The sequence below is a fragment of the Bombus impatiens genome, unplaced genomic scaffold, assembly GCF_000188095.3.
Source record: "Bombus impatiens unplaced genomic scaffold, BIMP_2.2 scf_0418, whole genome shotgun sequence".
NCBI lineage: Eukaryota > Metazoa > Arthropoda > Insecta > Hymenoptera > Apidae > Bombus > Bombus impatiens.
Genome location: NT_176837.1, coordinates 1,154,928 through 1,160,102, shown reverse-complemented (window position 1 = coordinate 1,160,102; position 5,175 = coordinate 1,154,928). Strand labels below are relative to the sequence as shown.

General features: G+C 40.9%; 1 protein-coding gene across 2 annotated transcripts in view; it reads left to right on the top strand.

The window, feature by feature from the left end:
- Positions 1–5,175, top strand: part of LOC100742030 (zinc finger protein chinmo) — a 70,966-nt gene that overhangs the window by 3,339 nt on the left and 62,452 nt on the right. The gene's annotated exons all lie outside the window — the stretch shown is intronic.

The window sequence follows — 5,175 nt, the reverse complement described above, 5'->3', positions numbered from 1 at the left end:
CCCCCCCCCCCCCCGTGTGTGCCTTCCTCTTCTCTTTTTTTATTTTTTTCTTTTTTCTTCATTCTGCGCCTCCGTATAAGCTGCACGGTGTGCGCGTTCTCGCATTCTAATTCTTTATGCAGCCGGCCAAGGAAATTCACAGTAGGAATGCACGGAAGGGAGGTTGCAAAATCCAGTTCCCCCTTTTTCTTCTTCTTTTTTTTTCTTCTCCTTTTTCCTTCCCTCTTTAAACCAAGTGAAAGAGAGAGAGTGAACGTTTTGTGCCCTGCATTCAACTATCGGGACGCACTCGGGCGTGCGCATGTGTGCACACACGTAGCCACACTACGTTACTTAGCCACGTGTTCGTGTTCGTGTGCGCGGGCTAGGGAAAGCGCGCGAGAGCGTTCGTTCGTTGGTAGGTGCGTGCGCGCTTCCGAAAGTGAGTGGGACACGCGGGCCTTCACGCTGAAGGAGAAGAATCAATAGATGTGCGTTGCATCTTGCCCCTCTTGTCCCCTTTTTCGGCTACCCCGCGCGCACCCCTTCTTCCTCGACAACCACTGACTCGACCTTCGCACGAGAGAGCGCCCGCTTCTCCACGATACGCTTCTGTCTTCCAAAATCATCCCTCCTTTTCCATACGCCCTTTCCAGTGATGCAGTTCAATGCGTACTTTTTTCTCCTTTTTTGTTCGTCGTTCAGAGAGATTTCTTGTTTTCGAGGAAATTGATTCGGTGAATCATTTTATTTCGCTGGGGTAGAATGTTTAGGTGTTTTTGTTTCTTGGGGGAAGGTGGTGTTGTGGTTCGGGGTTTGCTGTCGCTCCAATTTTTTTTAGATATAGATTTAGATAGCAACAAAGGTAGGAATTTTAAAATTGCGTTGGCATGTAAATTAATTGTATATGATTTGGTAGATCGATAGTTCGTTGAAATTTGATATTTTGTATATTTTTATGAATTAGGAAGCACATCGTTCAAAGGGGGAAACGATGGTAAGATAAGACGCTTTAATGCTTAGAAACCTACATAGCTTTGTGCGTATCCGTCTTTTAATCTTAAAATTTTCCAGAATTATTTTCGCACAGAGCGTAATGGAAACACTGTCGATTTTAATCTTCCAAATGAAAGATAAAAATATTGTACATTCCTTCGAAATTAATTTTCATTTTCAAGCTTAATTTATTGTAATCCCTTATAATTTCTCGAAGATCGCGTTTTCGACGGTGGAATCAGCTGTACGTATGAGAAAGTCTCAACGATTTCGTTAACGTCGTTGATCGATTTTGCACATCGTTTGTCCTTCCCAGGTCTTATGACTATTCTAGCTTCTGTCATATAAATGATTTTATCGGGCTGAAATTCGACGCGTAAATCTAGATACAGAGGCGGATAAACGCCGTATATGCCAGCAAAATAGAGTGACTCGAACCGTATGGTTGAATCGTGAGTTTAACGTCGACACTAGCCGGTTACATCGATTAGAAGTACAAATACCTGTCCGTGTAGCAACCGTCCTCTTGGCCGTATACCACTGAATTATTTAAATGAGGAATCGTCGTTTAATGATGCTCGTGTCGCTTCCCTTTTCCCTTCTATTTAGTTATTCACACTGTGTATTTTCTTTGCATATAGCGTCTTGTACGTATTTTTACTAGTTGGATATATTATTCATTTTTATGATATATTTTATTATATTTATAAAGAAGATATAACTTTCTAAGATAATAGAACAACATGGAATGATTTATAGATTTGACGAATATAATTTTTATTGAAAGAAAACACAGTTTTTTTAAAATAATTGAGTGTCACAGAATAATCTATAGGTAAATGTTCTAATATTTTCTAATTAATGATTAATAATAATTCATTAATTAAATTATAGTGATTTACAAAATAAATTTTCCATTCGGTAGAACTAACTGCACTATGCATTTGAGGGGGACACGAAAAACTTTCAAAAATTTATTTAATAAATAATAGATGAAAATTTGAAACAGTATTCGTCGCATCGTTCTTCGTTTCTGCAATCGTTGCAGTTGAATGCACCGCAGAACGCATAGTAACGCACGTGTACCAACGTATCCGCGTATTTATTGATCTATCTGCTGGCGTTTATCTGTGTATCGCAGTCCTCAAGTTCGGAGGGTTGCACAGGGTGCAACCTTTAACGCGTGTACACGTACACACATAAGTCCAGCAACAGGGTTTCTACCACAACCCTTGGCGCGAATCTCCTAGATGAAACTAGTTTACGAACAGCTTTACCCATTTCGCATTATATACCTATTCGTCTTCGTTCATTCTCCAAATCTTTCTTCAACGACCCCATTATACCTCCTAAACCCACAAAAAAGGGAAAGAATTAAAAAGATCTTTAAAAGTAAAAGCCAACGATCCAAAAAGCAACAGTCGAGGTATCAACTTCGTGATTTATCGTTGGATCGTAGATGGCCACAGGTATTCACAATAGAATATTTAATATCGAAATATACGTGTATGTTATATTTATTTAATTTACGCACTAAAAATTATCATCAACCATTCTTATCGCGTCCGTATAATAACTTATAGTATATAGCAAAATATACAAAACAAAATATGATAATTCAACGCAAGATAAAATTTGAAATCGAATATTCCGACACAATAATACCAGTTGAGGGTTGAAAGTTGCATTTTACATTGAGAAGATGAGCAAACAGGAAAAATACAAACTGAAACAGGACCTCAGAAAGAATCCGTAACGACGTAGACGGGCGCGAGTAATCGTAGTCGCGCGTAGCGTAGGCGAATTCTAGAAACGAAGGTAGTACACGAAGAAAGGGTGAATGGGTTAATCCGGAGAGAGAAGAAAAGACAAAGAGAGAAAGGGAGGCACAGGTGAAAGTGAAGCGAAGGTGGTCGAGTTAGAGCGATGTTTGGGAGGGTGAAAGGAGGTTAATGATTAGTTCTTCCGAGGTCGGGGGCTGTTGCCGGGTGCAGGTTGCCTGGCTCTCTTCAGACCGCCCCCCTTTAACCCTCCACTGCCCCCGAGGACATCACCCCTCTCGTCCCTCTGGCACCCTCCCGGTTTTTCGCCCTTCAATCCCCTCCGTACTCGCCGATTCTGCCAACCTCCAAAATTTCAGACCCTACCACCGACGCAGCTCTACGCATACCGTGGGGGTGTGAGAGCTTGCAAGGTTGTTCTCCCCTCCACGTTGTTGCCGCTATCTTCAGGAACGTAGGCAGCTAGGGCGCGCGGAATTTCTCGTTGGCACGCGTCCGAAAAATTTTTCTATCGGCTCGCTGGTCTCCTCTCGTACAATGCAGATCGTGCTGGATCGTTCTTGACTAAGGACGAAAAATCTCCAGGGGATTCCGGTATGCGAAACAATGCCTTAATTATCGAGCGATCTCAGCTATTCGAACCATGGGATGAAATAGGGGGTCACAATGTAGTACGCTTTGGACGCCCGTTTCCTGCGTTCGTTAAATTTTAATTGTTAGGGATACGGTGGTCATTGGTCCCATTTTTGAGTTGGAAGGTCCTATGGTTACGTTTTAACTAAATCTTGGGTTAGGCGTTTATTTCCATTTGAACTTATGAATTTGTGTTTGATTTTATATTATTTGGTAATTTAGGACGTGGTTATGGTATTGTTTAGAGGGAGTGGAACGAATAATTAGTCTATTACTGTTCTAATCTATAAAGTATTTAAATTCATCCAATGTTCTGTGAAAGTTAAGGTACATTGTATACGTGTCTTTAATACTTTGCCAATTCCATAAACAGACCAGGTTTTTCTAATTAATCTTATTCATATTATTATAATTTGACAAATGAAAATGGGAATTATATGTTTTTTTTTTTTTTACTATTTAATTTATGGTGCGACGATAGATTTCTACAGAAACGAATGACGTAACGAAAGGAAACGTCAGCCAGTCAGGAAATATTTCATTTCTCATCCCTCTATCTCGAACGCAATGAAGACGCATACGCAACGACGGACAGTCGTAATTAATGCGTTGACGCCAGAAACTGTCGACCCGTGAAGCAAATGCTCTCTCTGTCACCTGGCTAATCTGACTAACAGATACCACTCGAAATACGCATCTCATACATCGGTCTTCACGGTTGAAACGATTGAAAAATACCTATGAGCGTATCTCGACTTTATCGGCATACATCATCCGACCGTAAACAGATTTCCAGCACCGATAGAGATTTCGATTCGATACTTTGTAACAAACTTGCATCTGTCGGTTAAGTTTCTCCTCACAATCAGATATCGACGATTCGGTATACCTTAACACTATAGTTTTAAGCCATTCTCGCGTCAAACGCTAACAAAATATGATTTTTGCTCCATTTACAGAAAAATTTCATGCCATACGATTCTATTTATTTGGAGAAAATTTTAGTTTTTTAAATGTAAAAATTATAATAGGGAAAATTAGTGGAATACCATTATATGAACTCCAATTACATAAATTTGTAAGTCGAAATATTTGAAGAACATAAAGGTAATAATAATTTATGAAATATGCAAATAGCTTAATAAATATCTATAGTGTGCGCTACTAGTTAACGCTCTCTAGTTGGTGCTAGTGTCTCGTCACCGATCGTCAAAGTCGTAAGCCCAAAACTTCACCGTCCAATCGCTTTCTTTCTTTCTGATTCGTACAGCGACGAATCAGAACGATCAGAATCCGAGTCTCCAACGAAGCACATCCATAGTTGTCAACAAATGTCGCTAGGTCGTCTATTGCATAGCAACGGTGTGTTTTTCGTCGATTCGACGCTTGGTCGTTTCGTTCCATCCTCTTTTTTTCGTCCGGTAGCGCGCTAGCGAAATTATCTTATCGATTCAGGGAAAGAGAACCTTTGGTCGACTTGCTCGCCAATGGTGAACGCGGCAAACGTGTTCATCGAAAAGCATATACCTACATGGTAATATAGAGAAAGAGAGACAGATGAGAACACTATAGAAAGAACGACAAAAAAGGACGAGAAACGGAAAGCGAAGGAAAGTAGAGGAAAAAAGTTGATCGCTGCTCGCCCTTTGCAACGTCAGCCCTGGCTGAGCCTCGTAGCAGGCCGAGTACTTTCTAGCGAAAGTGATGGCTGTGGCTGGCCGGTTGCTTGCGTAGGAAAACCGACTCCGGGGGTGGTTGTGCGTCGCTCGACGTTGGAGGCGGTTGT